We start from the raw sequence: 26,157 nt of genomic DNA, 5'->3' as shown, positions 1-26,157 counted from the left end.
GATAAGGTGCCAGACCCTTGCTAGTTGCCAGCACCTGAGGCCCTAGCACACAAAGCCCATGACCAGGTCCTGGGGTCCCAGCACAAGAAGCTTGGGTGAGTGCCCCCAGTGCTTAAGCAGGAGAGCTCAACTTTAAAAGCCAGGAAATAGTCAAATGCCATAAGCAAAAAGCCAAAATGGACAATGACCATAGAATCTTATTATGGGGACAGGAAGATCAAAGCACAAATTCATAAGTGGACAATATTGTCAATATACCCCCATCCAAAATTTCAAAGCGGAGTATGAACTGGTCCCAAGCCCAAACAAGATTCTTGGAAGAACTCAAGAATTTTAAATGTCAAATAAGGGAGGAAGAAGAAAAATTGGGAAAAGAAATGAGAGATATGCTAAAGAGAGTCAATAGCTTGGAAAAGGAAGAACAAAAATTGACTGTAGAAAACAAGTCCTTAAAATACAGTTGGCCAAACTGGAAAAAAGAAGTACAATGATGTGTCGACAGGCAGAATGGCCTTTGTTTTCTTTGAGTGACTCAGTTTATCTCATTAAGCCTTGCTGGGTGCTGGGCCCCAGGCCCTGTTAGGTGTGGAACCTTGGTGGGGTCATCTTTGGGGAAGCTCTTCACCTTTCCCTGGTGCCTGCTGCTTCTCTTCCAGGGCAGGAAGCCCAGAGACCCATGCCTGGGAGCAGAGAACTTCCTGTGTGACGATTCATGGGGCTGGCTGAGGGGAGGTGTTGACTCCACCTATTGGGTGTTAACCTAGTCTACGTGGATATGAGCCTTCCAGGGTCCTAGGGGGAGGGGCCAACTCAAGAACCATGCGGCCCTGGTCATTCAGGAGGCGCTTGATGATGTCAAAAACTCTATAAGTGGAGAGAAGACAGCTTGAAGAGCCCCTTTTTTTCTTTCCGTTGGAGCCAGAGATGCCTACAGCCGAAGCTGAAGCAGGAGCTGCCAGTAGCAGAGCTGACCCATGTGTGGACTGAGGAGTGCTGAGCAAGGCCTTGAGGCCAGTGGGTAATCTTCTTACCATAGAGGGGAAGCATGTATATGATTTTGCTTTATACCTTCTCTGTGGCCTCCTGGTTACTCTTGTGAGGCGGACTTATTGGGCCTGGAAGCTTTTGATCAAAATATCAAAATGGGGACGCTGGTTCATGGGTCTGTTACTGTGGAGCTTAAATACATGCTTTAATTTCTCTGCCTTCTACCTAGAGAATTCCTTATATCCTGCGGTTCCGAGCCTTTCAGGCATATATATGATTCTCTTTGAAATCATAAATTCTGCCTTCATAATACAAATGAAGAAAACAATTCTTTAAAAAGTAGAATTTGCCAAATGGTGAAATGGAGGTACAAAAACTCACTGAAGAAAAGAACTCCTTAAAAAGGAAAATGAGCCAAGATGGTGGAGTAAATGCAGGGACTCACTTGAGCTCTCCCCTAAAGCCCTCCAAAAACCTATAATAAATGACTCTAAACAAAGTTCTAGAGTAGCAGAACCCACAAAAAGACAGAGTAAAACAAATTTCCAGCCCAAAACAACCTGGAAGGTAGACAGGAAAGGTCTTTTGCATCAGTCTGAGAGAAGAGTGTAGTCCAATGTGGGTTGTGCTGGCACAGACTGGGTCAGAGCAGGCCTAAGGGCACTGAATCACTGGTAGCTGTGGTGGTTTACAGACTTCTCAACCCACAAAGGCCACAGACAACTTAGAAGGTCAGTAGGAAAGCTCTGTTAGACCTGGGTAAAAAAAGAGCTTGAACTAGGCCCTGGGGCTGCAGTGGCAGAGACAGTGGCAGTGGCAGAGGCTGCTTCGGGAGCTCACAGCGCAGAGATGGTGGGAGGATTGAGTGGCTAATCACAGGGGGATTGCAGGAATCTCTTTATTGGTGCTGAGGCAGGATTCTCTTGCATGGCCTGTGCTTCAATCTGGATTGTAACCCTGGGTGATGATCTTGGGGTGAGGAGGAGCCTGTGGCAGAGGGTGTGGCAGCTGTGGAGAGGGAATCCTCCTCATAGTTCCAAGGCAGAAAAGAGTGTTTCTTGTCACTCACAGACCAGAGAACAGGCCAGGAGAGAAGTAAACACCTCTCCTTTGATCATACAACCTTGGAAGAACTGAATATTTCCAGAAATATCTCTGAAAACTGCTGCACAAAACTCATGAAACTTGGGACAGTATAGGGAGGGATAATATATTCACACTGGGTTCCCAAGTTTTTTTTCTTTCAGCTGCATACCCCATTTATTGATCTACTAGTTCCCTCTTTTGTTGATGTACGTGTTTAGAGATATAAAATTTCCCCTAAAAACAGTTTGTCCCTATCTAAAAAAAAATTGATGTGTTGTCTGATTGTTGCCATTATCTTTCCTGAATTTTTTTACTGTTTCTGTGATTACTTCTTTGATCGACCCATTCTTTTTTAAATTAATTAATTTAGTTATTGATTTTTAGTTTTTACCTTTCAATTTTGTATTTTGAGTTATAAATTTCCCCCTTCCCTTCCTTCTTTTCTCTGCAAGATGGCATGCAATCTGATATAGGCTATACATATGTGATCACATTAAATATTAACACATTACTCACGTCATGAAAGAAGAATCATAACAAAAGTGAAAAACCATAAGAAAGACAAAAAACAACAATAAATAGTAACCTTCTATCTGTATTCAGACTCTATAGTTCTTCTCTGGATGTGGACAGCATTTTCCTTTTTCCAGTCTTGAAATTGTCTTAGATCATTGCATTACTGAGAAGAGCTAATTCTATCAAAGCTGGTGTTTCAACAATCCAGCTAGTAGCTGCTGTGGGGGGTGTAAAACCAACAACAACCAGCTCACAGAACGTTGCAAGCCCAGGTTCTTTTGGTCTGCTTTACTAAGGAAAGCAACATTAAAGGGTTAACAATCTTACTTTAATCCAGCATACAAATATCATTCACTTAGTTCAGGGGAAAAAGCCAGCACCCTGAACTTCAAAGCAAATACAAATTACAAACATCGACAGACAGACCAAATACAGTTCATAGTTACCAACGTGTGAGTTCAGCCAGGGAGCTCATAACAGTGACTGGCCCAGAGTCATTCACGCCACTACTGCTGTGGATCAGAGCTCCAAAAAAAAGAAAGTCAACCCCTGGTTTTAAATCTTTTTTAGGGTCAAGGGTGAGTCACACATGCAACTCACCCATGTGATCTAAAATCGTCACAAAAATTCGACAAACCCACATGGTCTAAAAGCCTCTGATGTCACAAACATGTCGCTCAAACCCATGTAAACTAGACTTTTCCTTGAGGCAAGGAGGTCATCAGGGACTCCTAATTTAATCAAGGAAATAAAGGCCAAACTCTTCAAGGGCACTTGGTTGAATTAAGTGCTAAGAGCCCATTTTGATTGTTAATATAGCTGGTTATTGCACAATGTTTCTGTTACTTGCATACAAGGTTTTCCTGGTTCTGCTGACTTCACTCAGATTATTTCATGTAAGTCCAGTTTTTTTTTTTTTCTGAAATCTGCCTGCTGATCATTTCTTATGGAATAATAGTATTCCATTACATTCGTACCACAACTTGTTCAGCCATTCCCCAATTGATGGGCATCCCCTTGATTTACAATTCTTGGCCACCATAAAAATAGCTGCTATAAATATTTTTTACAAGTGGGTATTTTTTGCTTTTTTATCATCTCTTTAGGATACAGACCTAGCAGTAGTATTGCTGGGTCAAAGGATATGCATAGTTTTATAACACCTTGGGCATAGTTCCAAATTGCTCTCTAGAATGGTTATATTAGTTCACACCTCAACCAACAATGCATTCGTGTTCCAATTTGCTCACATCTTCCCCAACATTTATCATTTTCCTGTTTTGTCATGTCACCCAATCTGATAGGTGTGATGTGGTACCTCAGAGTTGTTTTGATTTGCATTTATCTAATCAATAGTGAGTTAGAGTATTTTTTCATATGACTATAGATAGCTTTAATTTTTTCCTCTGGAAACTGCCTGTTCATATCCTTTGACCATTTGTCAAGTGAGAAATGACTTGTATTCTAATAAATTCTACTCAGTTCTGTATATATTTTAGAAATGAGGTCTTTATCAGAGACATTGGCAATAAAAATTGTTCCCCAGCTTTCTGCTTCCCTTCTAATTTTGGGTGCATTGCTTTTTTTCAAGCAAAAACTTTTTAATTTGATGTAATCAAAATTATCTATTTTGCATTTTGTAATGTTCTCTATCTCTTTTTTGCTCATAAATTCTTCCCTTTTCCATAGATCTGACAGTTAAACTATTCATTGCTCTCCTAATTTTGTTGCAGTATCAACCTTTTATGTCTCTATTGTGTACCCATTTTGACTTTATCTTACTATATGTTGTTTGATATTGGTCTATGCCTAGTTTCTCCCATACTGTTTTCCATTTTTCCCAGTAGTTTTATTCAAATGGTGAATTCTTATCCTAGAAGCTAGAGTCTTTGGGTTTATCAAACAGTGATTACTAGAGTCATTGACCATTGTGCCTTGTGTACCTAACCTATTCCACTGATCTAGCACTCTATTTCTTGGCAAGAGCCAAGTAGTTTTGATGATTGATGTTTTATAATAATACAGTTTTAGATCTTGTAGGGCTAGGGCATCTTCTCCTGCGTTTCTTTTCATTAATCCCCTTGATATTCTGGACCATTTTTTTTCTTCCAGATAAATTTCGCAATTATTTATTTCTAGTTCTATAAAATATTTTTGGTAGTTTGACTAGTATGGCACTGAATAAGTAAATTAATTTAGGTAGAATTGTCATTTTTGTTATATTAGCCCAGCCTACCCATAAGCAACTGATATTTTTCAAATTATTTTAATCTGACTTTATTTGTGTGAAAAGTATTTTGTAATTGTATTCATGTAGTTCCTGGGTTTGTCTTGGCAGGTGGACTCCCAAATATTTTATATTGTCTACAGTTATCTTAAATACAATTTCTCTTCCTATCTCTTGCTGCTGGTCTTTGTTAGTAATGTATGCGTGTGTGTGTGTGTGTGTGTGTGTGTGTGTATGTATATGCTGATGATTTATGTGGGTTTATTTTATATCCTGCATCTTTGCTAAGTTGGTTAATTATTTCAAGGTTTTTTGAGTTGATTCTCTATGATTCTCTAAGTACGCCATCATATCATCTGTAAAGAGTGATAGCTTTGTTTCTTCCTTGCCCATTTTCATTCCTTCAAATTCTTTTTCTTATTGCTAAAGCTAATATTTCTAGTACAATATTGAATAAGTGGTGATAATGGATATCCTTGTTTTACACATGTTCTTACTGGAAATGCTTCTAGTTTATCCTCATTACTTATAATTCTTGCTGAAGATTTTTAATATTTGCTACTTATCATTTTAAAGAAAACCCCATTGATTCCTATGCTCTCTATTATCTTTAATAGGAATGGGTATTGTATTATGCCAAAAGCTTTTGATGTAGCTATTAAGATAATCATACAATTTCTGTTAATTTTGTTATTGATATGGTCAATTATGGTGATAGTTTTTCTAACATTGGAAAGCCCTGCATTCCTGATTTAAATCCCACCTGCTCATAGTGTATTATCCTCATGATAAGTTGCTATAATCTCTTTGCTAACATTTCATTTGTATTCATTAGGGAAATTGGTCTATAATTTTCTTTCTCTGTTTTCCTCTTCCCAGTTCAAGTATTAGCACCATATTAATATCATAAAAGAACTCTGGGTGCAGATTGATAGGTGGGAACCTTTTTTAAGAGTGTCATGTCTAATTTTTGACTCCTGCTATGAGAAACATAAATAACTTGGAAAGGATTCATATGAGAGTCACATCAATAATTAAGCAGTAATACCTAAGATGAAAATTAGACCTCTGAGAAATTGTTAGAAAACTATAATATTCATAATGGAGGAAGAAGGACAGGGGGCTCCTTATAATTTTTTCAAGTATAGGAAGTATTTTACCCTGTCTTAACTCAGGCTAGATTAAGATAAAATAGAGTTTGACTAGAACAGCTAGGAAGACCTGAGTTCAAATCCAACCTCAGACAATTACTCGCTGTCTGAGGCTGGGCAGCTCACTTAACCTCTGTCTGCTTCTGTACCCCAACTATAAAATAGATAATAACAGCTTCTTGCTCTCAGGGTTATCATGAAGATAAAATGAGATAATATTCATAAGGCCTTTTAAATTAATATATAAAATCCATTTATTGTTATTGTTGTTATTATTCTTATTATCAGTCTTACTTGTGCCTTACACTTCTATTCTTGCTGTCCTTCTGATTTGGTGATCACTTGTATAACTAATGATTTTGATGTTGGTTTATCTTATGATCAACTCCCCCTCCAGGTTCTGACCTTAGTACTCTTTCCCTGGAGTAAGCTAGGAATTGCCTTAACCATGATTCAGTTGGTGAGAGGAACTTCCTTCATATCAACATCACCCCACAATGATATGGGGAACAGGACTAGACCCTGCATTGAATGGCTATTTGGAGAAGAGAGGGTTGTCTGATGATCTTAAAGGGCTGGACTTCCTTCTCCTGTGGAGCTCCTCTAACATGACTAAACAAATGTCCATCTCCCCCTCATCTGCCTCTACCCAAAGCTAATGAGAGGCTGCTGCAGGCAAAGAAAGGAGATATTTTCTCACTATAGCTCTATATTTTCTTTATATATTCACTATATAACTTGATGTGTCTGCTGAAGTAAAACAATCATTTGATTGTATCCTTAAGTAAAACAATAATTTGATTGTATATTTCAGATCCCAAGGTGCATGAGATTAGAACAGATTTTGAGTATGGGCTGAGGATGCTCCCCTGGATTTTGAAAATCTGACAACTACAGAGAACAGACAGTTCCAACATACCCCTTTCCCAGGTCAGGGTATTGCCTTTTGGCTACAAAGCAGTGAGTTGTGACACTTTCAGGAGAAGAATAAAAAGCACTGGTCTCATCCAGGAATATGGTGTAATAAGGTGATTCAGAAAAGATTTTAATCATGGGGTGAGACCCAGAGACATAAGTAGGGAGGGACAACCAGCATCACAGTGACCCTAATGAAGGTTCAGCATCTGGAAGGGATGCATGCTTTCTCCATGTGGTGATCCTCTGCTACCCTGGACAATGTCACACAACCACCAGTGTTCCTTAGGCCCAGGCTCTCTCCACTGTCATCCCACATTCACCTCGACATCTCTTCCCTTACTCCACTGTCCCACTTCTTCCACCCTTGCTGCTAAGACAAATTTGGGGCTTTTTTTGTTGGGTGGGGTTGGAAATGAATGGAAGAGATATTCTTTAGATGAGGGTAAGCATCTTTCATGTTTAAGGGATTGGTGCATAGGCTTCTAATTACCTATTTGGGGATGTTAAATAGCATGCTATTTAGATTCATATCTTGACAGGTCTGTAAGTAAGTGGTCTCAGCTGGTATTTAGTTTATAAATCCCCTCCCTATCAGTATTCCTCAGTAGAATTTCCCCCAGGCTGAAGAATTCCTAGTTATGATTATGTTTGGATCCATTGCTTATGACCTCTTATTTCAGCCTAACCTATTACTATGTTCAATCTGTCAATCAAGTATAATTGTGAGATCCTGTTCTTCATGAAAATAAATTGGCATTATTTTACTGTTTTTCTATTTGTGTCCAATCTGATTTTTTGACTCCAAATCCTTCATTTTAAAGATATCTATTCATCAATACAATGTGATCCTAATTTAAAATGGTCTATATATTGTGCTACCATTAGATAGATGATAGATGACAGCTCAATAGATAGAAATATATAGAGATATCTATATGTATATGTTTCCATCTATCTATCTAGGGAAAGAGAGACAGAGAAGCACAGAGATAGAGAGACACAGAGAAACACAGAGAGATAAATAGAGATGAAAGAGATATTAAGAATGGTGTTGAGAACTGGAACATATGGATGATGATCAGTAAACCCAGTAAAGGGAGTATAATGAGGAGATTACAATCAGGGAATACAATAGCGGGAAACTTGCTTAATGAGGTTATTGGTATCAAACTACATTATTCATAGGGCATTCTGATTAGAGATAAATGCAAAAAGAAATGCATATTTCTGGGTGGAAGATTTAATTTGCATTTCAAATAAATATTCCATTACTATAACCTTTGACTTAGAAAATGAGTTTTCAGATTGAAGAAGTTGAGCCTTCCCTTAGTTGAACAGAGTGTAGGTGGACCAAATGGATTTCACTGAGTAATTTGAAGACTATGCTGTAGCTATATACTAGATTCTAAAAGTCTCTTTGATCACATCCTTAGTCTAGCCTAGGGGATTTGCAGTCTATTCCTTACTGTGCATTAATATACTCTTAACATCAAAGATTACTGTGTAATGAAAGTTTATGAAGGAAAATGTTTGTACACAAATTTATTTTCCTTCTAATTATCTTTATCAATTAGCTCAGTTAACTAACCCTCCATAATTCACCATGTCCAAATGTTAACAGCCCTCTGAATCTGTTCATCCCCTCCAGAGAGAGCACTCCTCAGTATCTATAGACTAAATTCTTGACATCTACTAGCTATCTTACAAATATTTGACTTTTCTCCTGCATCGAAGCACAGAATTATAGCATCAGTATGGATGGATTCTTCACTACAGACCACTTCTCTCATTCTTGCCTTAGCTTCTCAGATATTTAGCTTGCTACCTCTCAGACTGTCCCTTCTCTATTTTCCTTTCATAACTTCAGTATTTTTAACATTAGCATTCTCATAACTCTATTCCTGGCTCTCTTCTCTCCATTATATCTCTCTTGTTGATCCTATTCATTCCTACATTTCATTGACACTGTGAATATGCTTTCCAAGTCTCTGTCTTTAATCCTGTTAGCTTTATTCCTGCATTTCAAAGAGCCAGCTGGACATTTTTATTTCCATGTCTATCACCTCCAATTTGGCACATCCAAAACAGAATTTGTTATCTCACGTGGCTGTTGGAAAGGCAGTCAAACATAATGCAACCAAGTTCCATGAAAAGGAGGGGCAAGTAGCATATCCAAAGCAACAAAGCACCTTAACAGAGAGAGATAAAAGATAGCACTTGCAAGGTAAGTCAAATTAGCACCACCACTTTGACCACGATTTCCCCTCAGACCTTGATAGAGGCAGTCCAGCACCCTGAACTGCAGTCTTTGGAATAGCAATACTTCTACCACAGTGACTATAGACATTATCCTGGGAAGTAAAGATGCATAGCGACTTAATACTCATCTGCCATAGTTACATAATATTCAAAAATAATATCCTCCCCCCAAAGTCCTTGGCACCATCAAATGGTTTAATATAAGAAACTGATATGATTTGTCAATAGAAATGACATTAAAGGGAAATATTACTATCTACCTTGCCACTGCAATCTAAGCATCATGGAGCCTTTCCACCTGACTTGTAAGTATAATCTTCCATCTTCTCCATTTCCTATAAGAATGGGAGCTCCTTTAAAGCAGGAACTGTCTCACTTTTCTATCTGTCTGTCCAGTACTGAGCACAACGTTTGGCATACAATAAGCAATTGATAACTGCTTTTTTGTTGTTTTTTTTTCAATGCAAAGAGAATGAGACATAGAGTCAAGAAAATTTAAATTCCATTATTGCCTCAGACACAATAAACTAATTGTATGACCCAGAACAAAGCACCTAACCTCTTTGAAACTCGATTCCCTCTCCTAAAAAATAAGGATAGTAGCAAACACTTCACAGGGTTTTGTGAGGAAACTATGACAAAATATGTGTAAATTATTTGTTGAAATCTAAAATGTCACAGAAGTGTTAACTTTTATTATTGTTGTTGCTGCATAGATCAAATTGATAAATGCATGTAAAATTGTTTTAAACTGTAAATCTATATAAATGTCAAGCTTTCTCCGAACTTGTTTTTTCCTCCCGACTTCCACATTTCTGTTAATTTTTACCATTCTTCCATGAGTTACCCAGAGAACTTGGAGTCTCCCTTGTCTCTGCCATATCTTGTCACCATTGCTCCTCTCTTCTACTCCATGTTCAGTCAGCCATGAAGTCCTTTAGATTTTATTTCCTTCATATTTTCATACCAATGGCCTCTTTTTCATTATCATCATTGTAAACAAGGATCTCCATTACCTTTTGAAATAACAAATACTCTCCCTTTCTCAAGTCTTTACTTTCTCCAAACTACTTCCACATCAAACTTTTAAATGTATAGTTGTAGTAAAATTCAAATCAATCAATTAATGAAAACATTTATTAAGTGCTTACTATGTACCAACTACTATGTTAAGTGCTAGGGATACACATGTGAAAAGAACTGTCTCTTACCGTAAGAAGCTTATGTCCTTATAAGAGAAAGCAAACTCCATAGGGCGCTGGTGTTCTAGGAATGGCGTTTTGATCTAGAGTCATAGGCGTAGTGAATCGATATATTTGGCAATTAATTGGCAAGCCATTTCCAAAACCAATAGCATATAAGAGGTGGGAAGGTAGGGGTGGTTAGCTGGGATGAAGGTATCAGGTATGTTTAGATAAATGGATAGCATATAAAGGTGAAGCATGATGTAGGGGCTGGGGTTAGCTTAATGGTCTGGGGTTTTGCTCCTTTGGTCACCAATCAAGATGGCTGCGACAAAGGGCAGAGGTTTTGAAAATTACAGGATTCAGGGTGAAGAAGACATATCACTAGTCGAAAGGAGGGTACTTGTCCAGGCAGGGAGAAGCATGGCAATGGTGACAGGTAGAACACAAGACATTATGAATGTGTAGCTAGATGGCTAGGTGGGATGCAAAGGTGAACCAAGGTCAAATTCTAGTTCTTTTTGTTACAAGTCATGTAACTTATATTCAGTTTTTAAAGCAGCTAGGTAATGCAGTAGAGTACCAGATCTGGAGTCAGCAGAACCAATCTTCCTGAGTTCAAATCTAGCCTCAGACTCTTACTAGTTATATGACTACAGGCAAGTCACTTATTCCTGTTTGCCTCAGTTTCCTCATCTGCAAAATAAGTTGGAGAAGAAAATGGCAAAGCACTGCAGTACCTTTGCCAAGAAAACCTCAAAATGAGTCCTAAAGAGGCAGACATGACTGAAACAACTGACGAACAGCAACAACAAAAATTCAGTCTTTGTAAAATGAGGGGTTGGGTTAAATGATCCTTAACCACGCTACTATTCTATGTTTCTGTACCTTTCTAATCTGCATACCATAGTGATGCATTGCTAGCTGTTAAATAAGTAGAATGGATTAGTTGGGGTCAAAAGTCACATAACTTTAGGGACATCACTTAAACTCCCTGAGTCTTAGTTTCTTCATCTGCAAAACATTGGAATTATACTAAATTATGTCAAAGGCTACTTCTAGCTCTAAATAGTATTATTCTGCATTACTACTGCTGTTTAAAAAACTTCAATGTGTTGTCATTATCTCCTGAATATATTCAAAACTCCTTCCTTGGTCCCTTATTATTTGTCTTCAAATTGTATTTCAAATCTTATTTCATACTTCGCTCTATCAATTACATTACCATTTAACAGAATTAAAATACTTGTCTTTCACTGAGCATGCCATGTGACTTAGTAGCTTTGGGCCTTAGATCACATGTATCCTGACCTGGAATAATTGCTCTACCTGTCTTTCAAGAGTCAGTTCAAATGCTTTTTTTTGAAGCCTTACCTGATTCGTCAAACCAGAAATTCTTTCTCTCAATTAGGGCGGGTGGGGTGAAGGGTTGTGTGCTTAACCACTGTCTCCAAGGACTTGAAAAGCTGCCAGAGAATAGGGATTTGTCTTTGAGAGATGGTACAACATATTGAATGGAGAGCTGTCCTCCTAGCCAGGGAGATAAGGGTTCGATACTGGTTGTATGATCATGGGTAAGGCACTTTCTAATCTGTATTAGTGACTCATTTCTGGAAATGCATGTTGGAAGGCTGATTTCCTTCCCTGATTTGGAGCAGCCATAGATATTTTATTACTGATTCCTGTAGGCTTTACTGCATGATCACAAGAAGTCCTTTAAATGGTTGCTGAGCAAAACAGGACATGTATACAAAAGACTTGGACAAATTATTTATTTCTCCTCCTCCTCTTCCTCTTGCTTCTTTGGCAACTCCTTCTCTCTCCTCTCCTTGGTGAGAAAAAGTAAACAGCTGTGGGCCTCCTGGTTGAGGAAGGGCCTTGCATTGTCTCTAACCACCTAGCCACTATGTTGCACTCAACTCATTGTACTTTTGTCCCATTTGTCTCTGTTGTGTTTAATTCTTTACTGATATTAGGTAAATAAGTATGTGGAGTATATGGAGATGTAAAGACCAGGTTATGGCCTTTTAAACTTTAAAATATAGGAGTAACCATCAGAGATCCAGATGTTAGAGTAAATGACAGAGTATGCTGTGCAACAGTCAAGTTGGATGAGGAGCCAGCCCTATGGAGTGACTGCTTTACCAATTGGCCAACATTTCATTTCTTGGAAAAGCAGAAGTGATTTGTCCATCAGTAATGTCACATCTACAAATGAACTTAATGATGGGGCTGGAGATAGGGGTGGGAGGAAGGGATATTTTGTAGCAACCATTTTAAATTTGAGCGATTTTCCCCAGGTACCAAGGTGTGCAGAGGATAGAGTATACTCCTAGTTTGGGATGTTGTTTTATATCAATTCTTGATATAAATTTTCAGTAAATATCCATTTGTGAATGCTCATTAATCTTAAATTTTTTAATGAAATCAGGGAGATATTAACTGTCAGTTGTTATTAGAAGAACACACAGATTAGGTACTCATGAATGACTTATGGGGGGGGGGGAGAAACTCTCTTAGCTCCTAACATTAACCCTAGAATATTGAGGCAAGATGTAAATCTGATAGTTTGAACGAGAGAGGGATGGTGAACAAAAATAATGAAATTTTTCATAGTAGCTATACTCCTTAGAACTCTTCTTATCAGTACAGCTGTTTTTTCCCCTTTTCATTCTATAGAGATACATAAGGTATGATTCTGACAAAATAAGCTGCATATAAGGAAGTATCTATCCTTGATTAGGTTGCTTTAGTTTTTCGTTAAATAGAGTCTTTATCCTCACCAACCCAAGACATGAAAAGACAGCCAGGGGATTTACTAGTTTTAGAATGATGCATGCATTTTATGCAAACTACATTTTAATACTTCAGAATAAGATATAAATGGAATGGAAATGAACATTTATTTCTGTAGTCATTTCCTAGAACACACAATACTTACAGTCATAACTTGATGTGAATAATGTTGATATTAATTATTAGTGCTATTGTTTTAATTGAGTAGAGAGTCTGATGACATTTATTCAAACCCTGATCAGCTCCATTTACTAATTGTTTAGTAACACTTTACAGTAAATGACACAATCACTATTACTTCCTTTGGTGTTCATTGTTGGAATAGGAACCATGCTGAATTGTTTTGGTATTCATGTGGATGTAAAGTGTAATTCCACAGGAATCCCTTTGTAATTTGCCAGAGCATTAATTAAAGCTACTGTACAAATAGGAGCAGATAACTTACATACTGCAATGAAGTAGGGAAAGCCATGTATTTCAACTTCATAATTATAGTACTTTCCACTTTTATAACTAGCAGCTTTGTGTATGGAGTTAGACAGAGGAGGTAGACACATATATGAATCTGAAGATGGAGAATGGTTGTTGCTTTTACAGATTGATGGGCTATGGATCTACAAAGTTGAAATTAGCTTAAATAACATCATGGCATCAAATATTGTGGCATCATTCCTTTGCTACCACCTCTCAGCCTTGGAGCTCCTGAGTATTGGCAGGGTGTTAATGCCTTTAAAAAGCATACAGATATTTCCTGATCTTCTTATTGCGACTTGTCTTCAAAATCCAGTCTTGAATGCTACACTAAATTAACTCATGACTAGTATGAGGATATAGGTATAAACAGATAGACAATTTCATCTTTGTAGAGCACTTTTAGTTTAGGATTTTTTAATAGTCATACTATTTTAATTCCAATCTTCTAGATATACCACCTTAAACAAGTTTTTCCTCTCTTACAGTCTCAGCTACATAATCAAGAAAGTGGGAATAATTCTATTTTACTTACCTGGAGTCGGGAGGTTAGCTGGATGATATTTTAATGTTCCTTTAAGTATTAAAATCATCAATTGCCAGATAATTCTGCATTGCTTCTTTCTAATTCTATATTTTTCCTGAGAAGGGCATATTCTTTGCATAAGTGGTTAGTTGGTTGGTTAGTTGCTGTCTTTCATTATCAGAAGACCAAAATGGCATCACTACGTTGGAGTCAAGGTACCGCATGTCCAACTCTGGCTGATCAGACCAATATAAGCTGGGAAAGTTTTACTATGCATAGATCAGGCACAAATAGTCCACATAAATATTTGGAGTGGAGAGATCTTTAAATTTGTATATTTCATGCTTCTTTTGAGCTACTGTAATTCTACTTCACACCTGGAAACTCTCACTTCACTCACTCATACAAAGCACCTTCTCTGATGCTGGATGTCCTTTCTAGTATCTCCCATGTTACATAATCAATTCCAAAGTTCTTCAGAAAGACCTTGAAACTGTCCTTGTATTACTTCTTTTGACCTCCCTGTGAGTTTCTATCTTGGGTGAGTTCTTTGTAGAATAGACCTTTAGGCAAAAGCACATTTGGTATTCAAACAACATGGCCAGCCTTTAGTAGCTTCTGAATTTCTCCATCATTTTTGCCAAACCAGTCTTTATACTTGTGAGTGCTCTGGCCCAGATGAGTAAATGTGATGCTCTTGCCAATTGTGTGTTTGGCTCAGCTTTTCTTCCAAGTAAGCAAAGAACTAGTCTCACCTGAAGAAGTACTCTAATCTATTGACATTAAATCTTCTGGTAGTCATCTTGCCTTGGGGCTGCCACTTTTGTTGAATGTAAATTTTTAGCTTGGAAAGGATGTATATGATAAGTCCAGCACTCATTGCCACATATCATCTTTATCACACTCACATCCTCTCTATCTCTTCTCCTTACCATGACATAGTCTATTAAATGTCAATGTTTGTTGTAAGGGTTCATCCATGAAGTTTTATTGCAGTAAACTGGCCTTCATTTGTCAGCCTTGCTTCATTCAGGGCTGCTATTTATATGCAATACCTGCTAAGTATCTCACCCAAGCTGTATGTCTTTCAGGTCTACTGGATTTTGTGTTGTCCATTAGCATATGCACATTCCATGTACCAAAGGAAAGTTGAATCATCTTTGCAAAAGTTTTTGTACATTTTTTGAGTTTCAACATCTTTGCCCATCATAGTAAGCTGGCCTGGGTTGTGTGAAACAGACAATTTTTAGCTCAACTTTTCTAGCCCTTTCCTCACACCAGGAGGTGAGCAGTGTGGTCTTTTAAAAAGGTTCTGACAGTTACACTTTTTGTAGAATTTTGTTGTCCTCATTCTCTCTTCTAGAGACATCAAAGTCCAGTGGCAAGATAAAGTCAAGATTGCTGGTGATGGCTCAGGATGCAGTGGATGACCTGTGTGTGTATGTGTGTATGTATATATGTATATGTGTGTATATATGCATAGACACATATATACACATATACGTATTATATATTATTTGTAATATGTATGTAATTATATATACAAATATGAAGTATATATAAATATACACACATATGCATATATGTCTCTGTGTGTGTGTATGTGTGTGTGTGTGTGTGTGTGTGTGGGTGTGTGTGGGTGTGTGTTACACTTTCATACATCTCTGTCCTGGTTTCCCACCTTTTGGGGACAGAAATGAAAAAGGAAATTCCTCTACTATGCTTTCATCATTCTTTCTCTTCAATATAATATATAATATAAATAAATATAAATATAATGATAAAGAAAACTTAAAATAATATTCATGGGAGCTCTATTTCACCTTCAAATTAGCAACTAAAGAACATAGTTCTCTTTCTTTGCTCAGATTTTGTGAACTAAGAGAATATCATACTTGAGTGAAAGCAAATTGATTCCTAATAGTGTACAAGGTTTTAATTAATTCCTACTCTATGTCTCCCTTTCCTGTCCTCATATCTTGTGTTTTCCTATAATTAAAATCTGGTTAAGATATGTGTTTATACACATATACATAGACATATATATCATATACACTTAAGGGAACCTAAGGGAGACAACCACCAGCAAGAAGTAATTAAAATCAGAGGAAGAGGGAGGGAAAGGAGGTAGAGTAGCCTTGACTGCTGATTCTAATTGTATTTTCCAGCATTTAGCAAAATGTCTGGCACAGATTATATGCTTAATAAGTGTATTTTGATGGGTGGATTGATTATTATCATAGTGCCTTATGTTGGGTTATATTTTGGGTCAGGGTTAGGGGAATCAGGTGTCAATGAAACAATTGCCATGACAAAAGAAATACAAATTTGCTAAAGAAAGAATAAAGGAAGTGAAAAAGAAAATTCAAAGTTTATATAATATAATTATGATATATTATATAATATGATTATATAATAAAAGTGTGAATACATAGAAGAAGTCTAGGGAAGAGATCACATGAAATAATGTCTGTGTTGAGGGATGAACCAGTGGGGATCTGAGAGTATTCAAGAAGACTCCCAGTAGTCCATTTAAAGTTCAGTGCATAATGTATGTAGCTAAAGAATGGAACTGCGAGAAAAACATCTTATGAAGTGACTGGTGATACTAGGTATATTTTAACCTAATATAATGGTAATGGGTAATTAAGAAATGTTTTTATTGGAAGTGTAATATATTCATAGAGTGATGTCAGATGAATGAAGCATAAGTTTTACCATTTATTCCACTGCTGAGGTCCAGTGACAAGAATATTATTTAATAGTATATTTCTAGGTGTTTATGCTAATGTGGATTTAGGTTTTTAGAGGGGACTGCAAATTATGCTATGGACTGTTTTTGCTCTTCAGAAGAGTGACAAGCAAAAAGTAATAAAACATTGTCAGCAATTATTATAATTAGAATAATATAATTATGAGCATAATAATATAATTTGCCTAGTATTTTAGAGTTTACAAAATACTTCGTTTACCACATTTTTCATTCAGAACATTCCATGTTTTAAGGGATTCTGAATATCAGCAACCACTTAGATGAAAAGAAAGGTTCCTATTAGGTTGAACAGAATGGGAGGAAAAAAAACATCAATAGTAGTGCTATGACTATTAACCAAATGGTTCACCATATCCTAGTCCTGGGTCAAATGTGACCACTAACGGGAAAGCTCTTGGGAAACTTTTGCAGGAGAGAGAACTGTTCACATTCTATCTATGATTTATTTAGAGGTGTAGCCATGAGGCAAACATTTGTATATTGATGATGATGATGAGGAAGATGATGATGATGAGATGGATAGATGGATAACTTGCATTTAGGATCGTTTATGATTTGCAAAATGTTTTATGTACTTTATAGCATTTTGTGCTCACAACAATTTTATGAGGTAAACATTCTTATTATCAGTATATTGTAGATGAGGAAAATTAGGTTTACAGTGGTTAACTGAATTGCCTAACTATGCCTACAGTTGAATTTGCTACCCATGGTAGCCCAGGTAAAAAGTGTCGAAGGCAAGATATGAACCCACGTCTTCCTGAACTTTTGCCCAGAATCATATTCAATGCATCTTGTTGCCTGTTTATTAACAAGACAGAGTTCTGGGTATGGGTTGGTAACTACTATTGACACCCAGTTCACAGTTGACTAAAAGATTTAAATGTGGGAAGTGGAAGGGCAAGTAAATAATATAACTAGCAGCTGATGGAGCTCTCCTAGGGAATATCTACATTACCTAACAATGTTAAGCATAATAGTTGAAGACCATATACTCTGCTTCCCTGTCCTCCCAAAAGCCTGAACTTTGATAAGTTCTGTACTCAATTAACTATGGAAAGAATGTAGGAATGAATGCTGATGATACAGTTAACCATTGTTAGTCACTAAATATTTAGGCACAAATTAACTGCTTCCTTTTCCTCTTGCTTGAGCCACGGGTCCTGTCATTTGTCCCTACCCTGATTTGCTTTGCTGTAACACCAGGAATTCTTTAACTTTTTGTGTCCTAGACCCTTTTGGCATTCTGGGAAAGCCTACAAAACACTTATTAGAATTTTTTAATTCATAAAATAAATAGGAATTAAAGGGAAAAGCTATATGACAATGGAGCCACACTTGCAATCACCATTACCTGAAAAGAGCAAAATGAGTATTATATGTCCTTTGAAACTAGTATAACATGGCATTCTATTTTATACATTAGTGCTGTAGAATTAGCCACATGAAACTGAAGGTCTACTAACATATCTATTGATTTTAATAATTTTTAAAATGTTTGCACTAAAGCATATTTAGCCTACTTTGACCTTTTTTATTTAAAAATATTTACTGTCCCTTAAGAAGGATGGTCACATTTTCTCCTTTTAATAATTTAACTCAATGTGACCTAAACCTTTATTCAGTTTAAAAGGAATATATTTGTGTATATGCAAATATATGTATATAAATATATAATACACACATATATACATATATGTGTATATATGTATACATAAGTAGATGCATATATGCAATGATGAGCCATCAAGAATTTAAAGTAATTTTGGAGGGATTAGTGGCAGCAAATCTATTTTTCTATATAACCATAGCATCTTCAAGGATGAATTCCTGATTTGTAGATTTAAGAAAGATCCTTAAAAGTCTATTAACTTTCTCTCCTTGCATCATATTTTTAAGGAACAGAAGAAAAGAATAGCTATGTGTAAAAAGGTCAAATGAAGAATTATCTTAAAGTGACATTTTTATGATTATGGTCATGTTTAATAACTGCAAATGAAGAATTATCCTTCCTTTGATGTTTTTAAGACTGAGACAGTGTAAAAACGTCATTTTTAAATGACATTTTTACAATCTAAGCAATCTGTAAAAATGTCAGGTGAACAACTCTATGAATTCAATGTTTCTGAGGATATAAAAATATGTTAAAATGTCCAATGGAGCATTTCATTGACATTTGATGTTTTTCCAGCATACAATGATCATAAAAATGTCACACCTCATGTAATACTATCTTTAATTTTATAGTTTGTCTCATCTATAGAAATGACCACTGAGTAAATATTCTTTTGATATCTCTGTAACAAAATTAGAAAAGAGCAATGTATTTTCATCTGTGTGCTATCCCTAAATTTCAAGATAAAATATAAATTTTATAATAACTAATAGATAATGAAAATGTAACTTTTACCAGCAGGTAGTCTAAAATATGCTGTTCACATATGAGGCTAAAATAACCAGGATTATTTGGGGAGAGAAAAACAGTGAAGTTAGTTCCTTGACAAGACAAAAAAGAGGGTTGTTAAAGTCTTTTTCTTTTGACCGGGTATGGCCATGGGTAGAAGACACGAACTGAGAATTTATAGCCATGAAACTCAATGGTCAAAATAAGTGAATAATTGTAGACATAACTATAGTTCCCTCATTAAATAATAAGTTAATATCAGAGCCATTGTTCCCAGAGATTTTACTGGTATTCAATGATTTCTACTAAGTTCTTTGAATTTTGTAGAGACAAGAAAATTATGAATATAAGGCGTTATATTCTTTTTGTAATTATATTTCCACACTGACAGAAAATGGAGTATCATTTTCTTGATTTTACAGAAAATTATATTAAACGACCACTTGGCAAATTCCCTGTAAAGCTGGCAATAGAAACTAAGTTTGGTGATGTCTGGGGATTTGGAAATGGTAAAACATATTTTGAGTTTTTGTATAAGATCAATAAAAAAAGTTGTTCTATCTTTATGAAACAGGGTCTGGCACATTTTTGGAGTACCTGTGCCTCTAATCAAATTTTACCATAAGGAGAGGCTAGGGAGCCTGCTTCTGGGAGTTATGATGGGTAATGGAAGTGACTAGGAGAGACATTGGAGCATTTGTCGACATTTTGTAACTCATTCTGGTTGGCTAACAATGTGATGAATAGGAGGATCTTTAACTAGTCAAAGAGGAATTCAAAAGAACTAGCAACTAGGGCCTTGACTGTTTTTTCTTTACTAACTTTGCTAACTCTTACTTTGAATCTTTTGTTGATGGCATGTGGTGAGAAGCCATGTTCTAATAGGAGAGGCCTGGACCTGCTCCTTTAAGGCTGACGTGTAACACCATAAAAATGGGATTTCATCCTTATTGCTTTGTCCTCCATCATTCTCTCTTATATGGAGATTCATTGAAATGTTCCAACATTATGAGTTTTTAAAGATCAGAAGAGCGAGCTTGTGGGATTCTGGAAATTGTAAACAGTGTGTGTGTATGTGTGTTTGTGTGTGTGTGTGTGTGTGTGTACGTGTGTGCATGATGTGTGCATGCATGCATATGTGCATGTATGCGCATGTGTGTGTGTGTTTGTGTGTGTGCATTTCAGCCAGAGCAAAAGTGATGCACAGAAGAATAAGAAGTAACCTTCTATGGGGAATTTTAGAAGCCACACCAGAGGTATCTGATATCAGCATTCATCCTGAAAATCATGCTGAATTTGGATGTGAAATTGATGAATTTTAAAAGACCTTACTCTCTTGAGACACCAAGGTGGGATGCAGAGAATGTGCCCTTGCAGTGTTAGAGGAGAATATTTTACAGTTGTTCTTACTTGTATCCTCAAGTAAGTATCTAACTGATGTTTAGTAGTTAAATTGAACTTCAGTGCTACTCACAGGCACCTATTGGAGAGAACGGAGCCAGTTGGGGATCAAACCAACAGCATTAGAGAAGTGATATCATTAAGTCCCTCAGTGTAATTCCTAGATCTCTGAAGGGAAGACATAGCAGGCTTGACTCTGGGATCAAGAACCAAAGACATAGTCACTACATATAAAAATGAATTGTGATTACATTAGATTACAATAAACTAAGATGTCTTATTTTTCCAACCCCAAAACATTCAGAGTAGGACGCTCCACTACAAAAGTGTGAGCCTATAACAAAAATCTGTAAACCTGGTAAATGTTGGTGTACTGAGAGTGGAAATACTGTTGGGAGAGATTGGCCAATTAAAGATAATCATGTACAAGAGAATTTTGCTCATGAGTTTATACAAAACACTGCTTTTTTAGTGGGTTCTAAGGGGAATCACTAAAACATTAATTTTTCATAGAAAGAAATCTTAAAATAAATAAAAAAGTTTTCAGACAGCTGGATCATAGTGAAAAATGTCCTAGTTTGGAATCAGAAGACTTGTGCTCAAATTACAACTGTCCCCTACTAGCTATACCTATCTCAGAGGATTATTGTGGGAATCAAATGATACAATATTTGTACGGGACTTCCAGCAGAGCTGATGTCCAAATGGATGGAGACTGTCTACATTCCATATATCTACTACAGGAAATATTTGGAAATTTATAATAAATAGAATAATGATAGAGAAATCTGATGAGTGATTACAGTAAGTGACTTCCTCCATCAGACAATTGCACCAATAATGAGCCATAGGAAAACAGGCAATAAGGAACAGGTCTAACTACAAAGCCAGAACCAATACAGGCAAACTAATACAAAAGTAAAAACAAATACATTAAAAAAATAGTAGCAGACTCTCATCTCCACCAAAGACTTTCCAGACTCTGTGTTTAGAGGTAGTAGGAGAAGAGTGCTACCCTAAGAAAACCCCACTGTGTTCAGAAAACTACAGGGTTGTTTAAAATCCACAGTAGAAATTTTGGAAGCACTAATGGAGCCACAATGAACAGTGTGGCATGACAGCATTCAGAGTAAGACAGCACAGAAACTGAGGCACTCTGATGTTCCTAACTCTTTGAATTGAGACGTGATAGAGGACCTTGAAGTTACGGTACTTTAAACCTCAAAGAGTTAGAGGGGCTAATCCCAGGAGACAGAAGTTAGTACAGTAATCCAAGTGGCCCAAGATAAGGCCAAGCAGAGATGATCACAAAACCTGAAAAGTGTAGTAGGGGGCAGTGCCTGGCCGTGACACAAATTCCCAATTCAAGAACTAAAATCAGAGAGCTGCATAAATGGAAGAAAACATGAAATGATATAAAAATTATTCTCAATCTATAAATGCATACAAAAAAAGGAAAGAGAAACATCAGAACTATAAAAATGCACTGAAAGGGAAAAATTGATTTTCCAAAAGGAATACATGAATACATAGGCAAAATGAAAAAAAAATAATACTTTGGCAAAATGAAAAAAAATTAATACTTTAGAATAAGAGTCAGAAAAATATAGTCTGTGGACCAAATCTGCTCTGCCACTAGTTTTTGGACATTTTGTAAGCTAACACTTTTTATTTTTTGAAGAATAATTTTCACATGAAAATTATATAAAATTTTAAATTTCAGTGCTTATAAATATTTTTGTTTGTCCACACAGCCTCATTCATTCATTTCTGTATTGTCTATATTGTCTTATTAGTTGCAACAGAGATCATATGTGTCGCTCATTGCTTCACATTACTTCTAGGCACGTTAAAAATTGCAGTAAATCCATTTATATGTTTGCAGCATATTAGTGCTATTCATAATGCTGAAGCTTATTTTATTTTATTTTTCACTAACAGTTTGTATCCATCATGTCAGAATAAAAAAGAAGGGAAAAGTCTTATTATGATTTTTTTTTAGTTCAGGGCCTAATGATCTCATTTTTTTTACCTGAACAAGAATCTCTCTCAACCACTATCATTCAACACTGAGTGCCTTTACCAATTAGTTTTTGCTGCTTACTTAATAATGTTTCAGAGTAAATTTGGCCTATAATTACAAAGCAAAACAGTACTTACATTCAACATTTATACTCCAGTAAAGCCAATTCAATGACAGCTAACATTGTTTGAATCGCAAGTAATGTCAATTTGCTTTATATACTTTCTGTAAAAAGTTAAAAGAAGTAAAATTCCCATCCCCAGACGAATTTACAGTGGATATATTTCCTGAATTCAAACTACAATTCCAGTAGCATTTTTCAAACTTTATAGGTGTGCAACATTTTTTTTCCATATTTCAAAATTTATTTAACTGAGCAATTGACTCGTTTCCACTTCTCTTTCAAAAGAAAGTGATTTAACTGCCTTGGAATGAAATGATAAATGGCAAATATCAGGGGAAGAATCTAGGTGATTTCCATGGGATGAACAAGTTCAATTAAAACCATATCCTCATGGTTTCATATCAGTATTTGCTAGTACCTTTGTGTATGAAAAGACATTTTCAAAGATGAACTACATAAATTCTTATAATAGATCAAAAATACAGAGGAATATTTGCAATTAATTTTGATGATAGGGAACATTATGAACTCCAATTAAATTATCTTATCTTCCCCCCAAAAGGAATTCCAGTTTTCTCATTAGAAGATTTGTATCACAAAAAAGAATATGCATTTAATATGATTGTTATTATCATCACTATTATTATTATTATAATTTATACTTAATCAATAAAACAGTTCATAGAAATTTATTTTTCCTCTTGTTATATGACTACCTAAATAATATTCTCAATTTTATTTCTAGGACAGTAAAGTCTAAAATATTTACTATGTGATACTTCACAGAAAAAGTTTGCCAATGTTTTCTGTAGAAAAAAAAAGAACTGGAAAGACACAAAATACCAAAAAGGGATAAAGTTAAACTTTGATAATAGTACTGAACTTTCTGAAAATAAGACTATACCAAATAGAAATCAACGGCTCCACTGGCAGCCAGAAATGTGAATACAAAATTTAAAAAAATTAAAAATAGAAAAAAATTTGTGGTATCTATTATTTTAAAAATCAATTGACCCAGAAAACATGTCAAAAAGATAATTAAACAATAATTGGATTACATGAAAATCATGATAGGAGAAAAAAATTGACAGTACATTTCAAGAATTCATAAATGGAAACTGCCACGCTCTATTGGAATTAGGGGGCAAAGTGAAGAAAGAGAGAATTCACAAATCAAGTTCTGAAAAAAAAAAACCATCTCCAAAGAAAAGTTGAAGGATTTCATAACCATAAATCCAGAATGCCTACATTTATTTATATGTACATTATATGTGGATGAATATATGCTATTATATACATACATACATAAAACATATGTGCACATTTATTATATATACATATATACATCTATGTATGTATCAATTTCTCTGTTTCTCTCTCTATTCTTCTCTTCAACTTGCTTTCTCTCTGTCTCTGGCTCTGTCTTTGTCTTTCTTTGTTTCTCATCAATACCTATTTGCCTATGTGCTTTATTTTCCCAAGCACTTGTTAGTTTCTATTGAATTGCAAGAAAGGAACAAAAAATGGTAGAAAATAATCTAGTAGTAGTGGTAGTAGTAGTAGTAGTAGTAGTAGTAGTAGTAGTAGTAGTAGTAGTAGTTGTTGTATTAGGAGATGCACAATGGTCAAAGGCTTTGGAAATTCTTGGAAACTTCACACTTGTCCATCATTAATACATTTTTTAAACATTTTACCTTTAGTTTTTAATGTTCACTTTTATAAGATTTTGAGTTCTAAACTTTTCCCCCTCCCAATCCTACTCTCCCTCCCAAGACAATTTGTAGTTTTCTCGCATCCTTCTTATTTCTCTTCCCAATTTTTCCTCTACTTCTCTAACTTGCTTTTCCAAATCCTTTTTGAGTTCTTCTATGGTCTGGGGCCAGTTCACGTTTTTCTTGGAGGCTTTGGTTGTAGGCTCTATGACTTTGCTGTCTTCTTTAGGCTGTATGTTTTGGTCTTCTTTGTCACCAAAGAAAGAATCCAAAGTCTGAGACTGAATCTGGGCGCGTTTTCGCGTCCTGGCCATATTCCCAACCAACTAACTTGACCCTTGAGTTTTTCAGTGGGGTATGACTGCTTGTAGATTACAGAGTTCTATGTTCTACGTTTGGGGGGGGGGTGCCAGCTCTGTCAGAGCCGCACTCCTCCTTCCCCAAGGACCCCCAGTCCAGACTGGGCTCAGATCTTCGGCAGGCTGTGCACCCCTGCTGTGATCCGCCACTTATTTCCCCCCACCAGGTGGGCCTGGAGCCGGAAGTAACAACAGCTGTAGCTGCCCCACCTCCGCTGCCCCCGGGGCTGGAAGCCGAACCGCGAACTCCTTCCACTCCCGCAGCTTTTCCCACTAACCTTCTCCGCAGTCTTTGGTGTTTGTGGGTCGAGGGGTCTGGTAACTGCTCACGTATTCAGGGCGCTAGGGCCCCCTCCGCCCGGCTTCCGGTCCGGATCGTCCACGCCGCTCAGGCTGGGCTCTGCTCCACTCCGTTCCCAGCTCCCAGCTCCCAGCTCCGTGTGGAATAGAGCTCATCCAGAGACCATCCGGGCTGTCCTGGGCTGGAGCCCTGCTTCCCTCTGCTGTTCTGTGGGTTCTGCCGTTCTAGAATTGGTTCAGAGCCATTTTTATAGGTTTTTGGAGGGACTCGGGTACGGAGCTCACTCTAGTCCGTGCTTACCAGCCGCCATCTTGGCTCCGCCCCCGACAATTTGTAGTTTTATAGACTATACATGCCCAATTATACTAAATACATTTCCACATTAATCATGTTATAAAGAAGAATTAGAACCAAAGGGAAAGAACATAAGGAGAAATGAGAGAGTGAGTGAGAGAGAGTGAGCGCAGTATGTTTTTGATCTGCATTCAGACTCCAAAGCTCTTTCATTGAGTGTGGATAGCATTTTCCATCTTGACTCTTTTGGAATTGTCTTAGATCACTGCATTTCTGAGAAGAGCTAAGTCTATCAAAGCTAAGTCATCAAAGCTGGTCAAAATAACACAATGTTATTGTTGCTGTGTACAGTCTTCTCCTGGTTCTGCTCACTTCACTTAGCATCAATTCATGTAAGTCTTTACAGGTTTTTCTGAAGTCCACCTGTTCATCATTTCCTATGGAACAATAGTATTCCATTATATTCATATACCACAACTTGTTCCGCCATCTCCCAATTGATGTGCATCCCCTCAATTTCCAATTGTTGGCCACCACAAAAAGAGCTAATATAAATATATTTGTACATGTGGATCCTTTTCCCATTTTTATTATCTCTTTGGGATATAGCATGGAATTTGGTAAAACTCCTTTGCCTATTTTTCC

Source organism: Trichosurus vulpecula, chromosome 1 (assembly GCF_011100635.1).
Source record: "Trichosurus vulpecula isolate mTriVul1 chromosome 1, mTriVul1.pri, whole genome shotgun sequence".
Taxonomy (NCBI): Eukaryota; Metazoa; Chordata; class Mammalia; order Diprotodontia; family Phalangeridae; genus Trichosurus; species Trichosurus vulpecula.
This window is presented reverse-complemented; position numbering follows the sequence as displayed.